Genomic DNA, 8,297 nt, shown 5'->3' on the forward strand with positions numbered 1-8,297 from the left:
TTCCCAAACTGATAACCACAGAGAACCACCAAAATGTCACATCCTGGTTTATAAAATGCCAAGATTTCCCATTTCCAGAGCAACTTTAACATACAGGCAGGCAACTCCAAGGTAAAGAATTTCATGATATTTAAGAAGACAAATATTTGCATGGAAAAAGGTCTATGGAACTGGAACTTTTGAAACCTCAAAGATACTTGCAAAAATATTACATCAGTGTATGATTACATGGAAACTGTAGCTCTCAGGATAGTTGTTCTTTAAATTAAAATTCTAGATACATGAATCTATATATGGGATAAAACGGCATAGAGGTATACACATATTCTTGCAATCAGGCTAAAAAAATTGTGACACCAGAATAAGATCTGTTGTCTAGTTAAGAGTAATGCACCAGGATCAATTTCCTGGTTCTGGAATCATACGACAGCTATAGGCAATGTGACCATCAGGGGAAGCTGGGTGAAGGATATATAGAACTCTTTGTACTATCTTTGCAACTTCCTGTGAGTATAATTATTTCAAAACAAAAAGTTTTAAAATGCCGGTTACCAAGACTCACTCCCACAGGTAACTCAGGAAGTCCTGTTAGGGCCAAGGAATTTCCATGATTTCAACAGGACAGTTCATGTTTCTAGAAAGATCATTAACTGGGAAGCAGTGAAAGAAAAGTAGAGTATATTCAGCACTATAAGAGGGGCTTTCTGTTTTGAAGGATGATTGGTGAGATTGTTTAATGCCCATAAGCCTTTCCCCCATTTTTAAGTAATTAGTTATCGCTTAGGAAGAAGTGCTTTTGATTTGTTGTGATGCAGTCATTTAGTTCTTTCTTTCTTATGCCAATGTTTTACTCTAATAAAATAATGAAATTTGAGAATTCCAAATTACCCCCCTCGCACTAAAATGAAACAATTATACCAAGGACCAATCCTTGGTACTGACAACCTTTTAGCTTATGCTTCTTTTTTTTTTTTTTAATTTTTTTTTTTTTTAGTTTTTGGTTGCGTTGTGTCTTCCTTGCTGTGCGTGGGCTTTCTCTAGTTGCAGCAAGTGGGGGCTACTCTTCTTTGTGGAGCACAAGCTCTAGGTACGTGGGCTTTAGTAGTTGTGGCACACGGGCTCAGCAGTTGTGGCTTGCAGGCTCTAGGGTGCAGGCTCAGTAGTTGTGGTGCACGGGCTTAGTTGCTCTGCAGCATGTGGGATCTTCCCGGACCAGGGCTCGAACCTGTGTCCCCTGCATTGGGAGGCGGATTCTTAACCACTGCACCACCAAGGAAGTCCCTAGCTTATGCTTCTTTTAGGGCATAGGTCTGTCAGAGAATTTTCTAAATTCAGACCATTTCAAGATAGTCATCTGTTGTCAATGAATGACTTGTCACCCAGAAACTGTGCAAGATAAAATAAAAATCTTTAAATATACACTAAAATAATTTTAAGTCCAAAAAAAGATGCCTTAATATAACTATAGTAGAATCTGACTATCTTTCTTTCATTCCACAAATATTTACCAAAATTCTAATATGTGTGTTCCACTCCACCCACAGACTATCAGGAAAGGCAGATATTAAACAAACGTACAGTGTTAATTAAACTCTAATCCATTCTCCCTCTAAAGAAGAACATTTTAAAATACAGGTGAGAGCAGACAGCATGGGGCTCAAATCTAGTCTGGGAGGACAGTAAAGACTTCTTGGAGGAACAGATGGGTGGGTACCACTGGGCAAATGGCAGGTTTAAAAGTGAAGAGCTTTCCTGGCAGAAGTAACAGTGAATTGAGGGTAGAGATGAGCTGAGACAGGAATGAGGGGCTTGGGGTGGAACCCATGGGTGCAGGGACCCTGAAGCCACAAGTGTTACACTGAATTGTAAGGAAAGTTAAAGATGGTGCCTGTACTTGGAACACTCTATATGGAGGAGAACGAGGGGAAGAAGTCTCACGTAGACAGGCTGCATCAGTGGCAGTTTTTCTCTAGGCAGTGGGTGTCCAATGACAAGATGGATTAATATAGCACCATGTGTTGGAAAGACTGGAGCAAGAAAGGGAGTGTGGGGAGGAGGATCATTTCTTAATCTGCTGCATTTAGGTAAGAAGTGTAAAGCAAATAAAGTGCTTGAACCCTAAGCTCGTGCATAATAACCCAAATAAAAGTTCTTCTATTTTTAATCAGTTGACTGGTTACAGAACAAAGGAAGAGGATGGTGCTGAAGACCACTGGTGTCACTTGCCTTGAGGACCACAATGAGAATCAAAGAAAGAAGAGATCACCTAAACTGGAACCAGCCTGGGAAGAAAAATGATGAATTCCATTTTGACAAAATAAGTCTGAAGTAGTAGATATTCTAGAGATCTAAGAGACTATGGGCGAAGCCACAGAAAGAACCCTTTGCAAGCCAGCTGCAGAATTCTGCTGAACAGGGACATTCTTGACAGGATCTTTGGTCACAGGGGTGCCCAGTCACATGTTGCAAACTCAGCACCCCCAAAAGCACAATTCTCATGGGTGGATCAAACTCCACTGTGAGCCAGGTACTGTGATAGGAGCTGCTTTGTAGTAGCAAGTAAAACAGATGTGGTAACTGCTTACAAGACGGCTTACAGAACAGTCAACAAGGAATCAGGTAAGGAAATAGTTCCAAGTTATGATAAGGAGGAATATGATCAGAAAGTTATGGAGGACGTGAACAGAAAGAGCGTAACAGAGGTGCCCTAATCTAGAGGAGGAAGGAAATGAAAGAGAGCCCTCTCTTAGTAACTGATATTTAAACTGTGAGCTAAGAAGCAATGAACACCAGTCAGAATTTGTAATGTGTGTGCCTCTGTGTGCGTGCGTGCACGCACGCACACACACAAGCACGTTTTGTGTGTTTGGGGGTAAAAGCTGAAGGGAGCTACCAGGCAAAGGAACAGAAGAAGCCCTAAGGTAGGAAGGAGGTCAACAAAACCACAGACATAAAAAAAAGCCTACTAAGTGCTCATTCCCAAAAGCATGGGAGGAGATGATGCTGGCGGGATAGACAGGCAGTGTTTAAATCCTACGTGGCTCTCTAGGTAATACTGAATAGTTCAGAATGTGGCAGAAAGCTATCGAAATGCTTGAAGGAGAGGAGTACTAAATTTAACTAAATTAAAAAAAGAAAGAAAGAAAGAAAGAAAAATACCGCCCTGCCTGCTGTGCAGAGAATGATTTGGGGAAAGAAGAAAGAAAGGAGACAGGGAAGCCAGCGCAGTTGTCCCAGGAGAGAAGGCAGTGACCTGGAGTAGGATGATGTGAGTGGATGTGGAGGGAAGTGGGCCAATTGGAGAAATATTTCAGAGTTAGAATCAAAAGGACACGAGAAATGAGTTGCACTAGTTCCCAAAATAAGATTTTCTGAAGTACTGCAATGATCCCAAGAATTCTTTCTCCTATTATAAATAGTATACTGTCAGGTTTATTTATCAGAAATATAATCAAAGTGCTTTTTGAATTACAGAGCTCACCTTTTAACATTTGAAAGGCATTGAAAGTCAAGAGATTTAGAAAAACAAATGGGACAAATTTGTTCTGTTTTAGAACACAGAAAATTTATAGTCTGAGTTCTAAAGGCACCTAAGAGAGTGCTATGGAATTGTTGTAACATATATAATCTATTTCTTAAAATGTCAATATGTCTGCAATAAGGAACATGCATACCTTCTGAATTATTTTATCCTACTTAATAAAACAGTCATTTTTTTCTCACTTTTTTGCAAGGCAGCTTCTTGCACAGTAAAGATTCTACAAATATTTACATTCCAAGTAGCAGAGCTGTTTGAGATGCAATAAAGTTCTGCCGGCACTTCTATTACAAAGCCTTATTTCTTGTTTACAACATGCACATAAAAAGGGGGGAAATAAAACCATACTATGGATTGAAACTTGGCATACAAAGTTTCAACAAAAAAGTACACTTCTAGTGCAGCAAGTTTTCAAAAAGAATGTTCCATAGTGTTTAGGAGATAGACTATGCCGTGGTGGGGAAGGGGAGTGGGGGGGGGGGGAGGAAGACACTTGGGGGTGTCCTTCACAAAAACCATTTAGCACACGTGATCCAATTCTGAATTTTTTATACAAATTAGATCTGAGACTAAGATCTGTAACCCATCAACTTTAAAGCAATGTTCTATCTTAAAATGCTCTGTGGCTCCAACAAGCTAATTACTGCCAAATACCTTTGCGAACAGGGTATTATCGAATGCATTATTATCAAGCATAAGAAAGGAAGTAGTCCACCAGCATTAAGTGATTAATAAATGCTTATTAAAACCATGGCAGCACTTCAGAGATGCCCACCTTCAAAGAGACAAAGTAACTCCCTAAGATCAGAAGCCTTATTAAAGATGGACTGGTGGTGATCATTAATTCAGAGATAGCAAGCAAACATGCACAGCATCAATTAATCCTCCTGCCATCTGAATATCTCCCAATGCATAAAATTAACACTATTTTACTGCTAACAACTTACTAACTGGTGACTGGAAAACACAGAACATTGAACCAGTCATACAATTCTCTGGTGGCATTGCAACAATATAGTGAACTATACATAGATCTGGCAGTTTGAAAGGGGCAATTATACTTATATACTATTTCAGCACAAAACATATTAAGAGTTAATGAGAACTTCAAGTTGGACACTTAAATTACGTAGTTAAAACAAAGCCGGAAGATGTGTACTGAATGCATGAGAAGGAGTTAGGAACTTACAAAAGAGAAAGACATATTTTGCCAGCAGAGCGAAGAGGCTATTAGTTTGTAATAACTAGGCATATATGAAATGTGACAGTGATAAAATTGAACATAAATCAGCAACGGAAAGGCTGCAGCTTGTTGTCCGCAGCTAATCTTTTGCTCCAGTTGAAACTGCTCAGCACTTTGGTCCTATTAAATGTTCTGTTGCCATTTTAAGGAACACTTGGGCTACTTGGTTGTGTTGTGAAGGATATTTAAAACTTAAGAGTTCTCCTGGAGAAATGAACTAATGCCTTCATGTCTTCAGGCTGACATTAATGACATCCAGACAGCAAGCAGGACGTGGTGCTGAATTTTATTGTCTGAGGCAGCCACTGCCTGAATCTATTCCCCTGCAGATCAATTAGCCATTCAGTGCCTCCGATATCCCATCTTTAGATAGGAGGGCCACACATATGTATTCAACCTCACCTTTCATGTAAAAAAAAAAAAAAAAAAAAAAAGTGCAGCAATTTGCTCTATGTCCCTGGTGAATATGGATCCTTTCCAGGGTCCTCAAACCACATGTTGACTCTCAACTGACTTCAAGCAAGCATTCAAAGATCAGCAATTCCTGAAGCCACTATTTTTAGAATTGGCACAGTCTTTCCATTAAGGAGGCTGAACCCAATCAGACATCTTTTATGAACAACATTTACAAGAACCTGTCTTACTGTAATCAGAAACTGGCACATATTAGGCATTTTGCTAACAGTGCTCAAATGGGTATGAATATTAACCGGCAGACAACTTCCTCCCTAGTACCATGACTCACAAAGGGTTAAAACCACAGACGCAGATACCAGGTTATAGCAGCCGAAGTCCTATGACTGTTAGTAAACACAGCTAACAAGGCAAAAGTAACACATTTGACTTCAATATTGAGAGGCAATAGCTCTTTCAAAGGCAATTACTCCTCCTTTCAATCTCTGAAGGGCTCTGAATCATTGTTCTGATTAATTCCTGTTTTTAACCTATTAACAGATCAGGATTCTTTTTCAGCTGGTGTGATATTCATCTCTGTGGGGGCAGACAGAAACCACAGCACGTACAGTCTTCCTACTTTTTTTTTTTCCAGTTATTCTTGCTTAATCATTTTTAAATTATTTCTGGATTTACCTACTCACTGTATGAGCTGGGGTTTCTGACCGCCCTCCTGCACATGACACAACTCCTGTCTGTTGCTTTCTCTAGCTCTGTTTCCCCACATCTTGGTTTGAGATGAACAGACTTTCCACCCCTTTCCCAGAGCTCTGTCTGTTCCCCTCCCTTCGGCTCAGAACGGAGATTTGCTCTCCTCCCCATAGCGGTCACCGTTCGTTATTAAATCATTCCTCTGGGCGCATCTCCGTGTTGTAAATCAATACGCAAATGCAATACAGGAAAGGACACAAGGACTGGCGAGCCGTGCGGAGCTTTGCACAAGCAGAGCCCAGAAGCTGTGCATTTCAAACAAACCAAAACAAAGAAAAAAAAAAAAATTCCCCAAGGTGCTGTGATTTGGAGTGCCCAGTTGTCACTTCCTGGTTTTCTGATCTCGACCTCTCGACATTCTGGTACCTGCTTGGTTAGCCTTGCAGAGCTCCTTAGAGAACGGAGAAGCAGCCAAGAACAGGGGCCGATCTCAATTAAACTGGATCACAGCCCATCAGAGAAAACCTGGCAAATAAACGCAACGGGGCATTCCATCCAAGACTGCAGATTTGAAAGTGGAAAGAAAATGCAGCTCGGAAAACTTGATCGCTAATGGAAGCATTCTCCACCCTGGCATTCTCCATCCTTAGAGGTGGAAGCCAGGAAGGGGGTTTCTGGCAAAAAATTATCTCATTTCCACCCTCTGCACCATGGACCTGGGATTCTTCCTCTGCACCCTTACAGTGAACAACTTTTTTTTTTTTTCTCCCAACTTTCCCTGGCCAAATCCGCTGAGCTAAGGACAAGCCAGGGGAACCCACCTCGCATTACCCCACGCTCGTGCCGAGGATGCGGAGTCTTCCCATCAAGAAACCAATCCTCTCCCGAGAAGGAGAAAAATAATCTCCCCCAAGCAAAACAGCCAGGAGAGGCAGCTTTTATTCTCAACCCGTCGAGTGTATTTCCCCGCAAACAAACTTTGGGGCTGAGGAGCCGTGAAGCCAGTGCGGAAAGTTTGCCCCAGCAGATGGCTCATCCCAGTACCCGGACCGGCGAGAGGAGCCGGGCATGCCCAACCTACCTGGTCCCGGCAGCTAGCTCACCAGGTGCCAGCTCCGCCGGCCGGTCAGCCGCCTATCGCCGGGGCTCGATGGGCAGCCGTGCGCGCCCGCGCGAGACGCCGCCGCCGCAGCCCCCCGGTCCGCGCCGTTCCCGGCCGAGCCCGCGGCGCCCGCCCGCCAGCCGCCACCGCCGCTGCGTGCCAGTCTGCTGTGGCCGCTGCTGGCGCCAAGCGAGCGCTGTCTGCGCTTCCTCCGCTCCGGCGCGGGCACGGGAGGGAGGGGAGAGGGGAGGGAGGGGAGAGGGGCGGGAGGGAGGGGCGGGGAGCGCGGCGGAGCAGCCAACGGGGTCCCGCGCCTCGCGCCGCCCGCGTGCCCCCCCACCAACCCGCGCTTCCGCGCCCCTGCGCCCGGCAGGACCCCGCGTCGCCCTGCGCTCAGGCAGCGTGCGCCCACGTGCGTTCGGCCTCCGCAGGGCCCTGGGCGCGGCTTCAGAGGGGGCGGCGGTCAGCGTGTCACCGCTGGGTGGCCTTGTGCGCGCACAGTCGGGCCCCGGGGAGCACGGGTAAAAGGTAGGAGTTCCACTTCTAGGAAAGCTTCCTACAGCTGCTCTCCCACAAGTGCGCAAAGATGGGCAATTTTAATATTAAAGCCTATATTTATTAAGGGCCCGCTACGTACCAGGTAGCGGATTGCGCAATTTAAGTGAATTAGTTCTTGGTTGTCCCCAGAGCACCCCTGGGTCTATTATTACTCCCTGATTTAGTGATGAGGAAATTAACTTGCCTAAGGCTGAAATGAGTAAGTTATGAGAATAATCACTAATTTTTTTGTCTTTTTACAAGGACCCTATGAGGTAGATCTTATCGCCTTTATTGTCTTAAATACATACAGACAGTGTTTGGTTGGACAACCTAGGCTTGAATGAAAGCCTGTTAAAGTCCTAAACCCGTGGTTTGAACAGCTAGGCTAGACTTACTTCCCATACCTGTGCAAAGGTTGTTCAGTGCAGCTTTACTTCTAATTGAAAAAACAGCCTACCTGTCTGTCCATCATTAAAAGAACAGCTAATTAAAGTATAGTGGAGCCATAGGATGGAATATAATGCAGCCACCTACAGAGAGGGAAGTACATCTACTAGTATTGGCATGAAATGACCTTCAAGAGGTATTACTAGGAGGAAGAAGTTTCAGGAAAAGTATTTTCAGTTTTTTGCTTATATACACGTGCGCATGCATATTTATGCATTCACCATTGCTAGAAGGATGACCCAGGATACTGTTAACAATAGTCCTTGTGAATAAAATTGAAATTGGGGCTGAATTTTATAATTCTTTGACGTTGTTTTTAAAAT

General features: G+C 43.5%; 1 protein-coding gene across 2 annotated transcripts in view; it reads right to left on the reverse strand.

Moving 5' to 3' along the window:
* CNTN3 (contactin 3) overlaps nt 1–7,032 on the reverse strand; it is a 328,834-nt gene extending 321,802 nt beyond the window's left edge. For both annotated transcript variants that reach the window (XM_059940197.1, XM_059940198.1), the window contains exon 1: nt 6,967–7,032. The gene's annotated coding sequence lies outside the window, so the exon portion shown is untranslated. The remainder of the gene's footprint in view (nt 1–6,966) is intronic.
* Nucleotides 7,033–8,297: the final 1,265 nt, after the last annotated feature.

This window comes from Balaenoptera ricei, chromosome 11, assembly GCF_028023285.1.
Source record: "Balaenoptera ricei isolate mBalRic1 chromosome 11, mBalRic1.hap2, whole genome shotgun sequence".
NCBI lineage: Eukaryota > Metazoa > Chordata > Mammalia > Artiodactyla > Balaenopteridae > Balaenoptera > Balaenoptera ricei.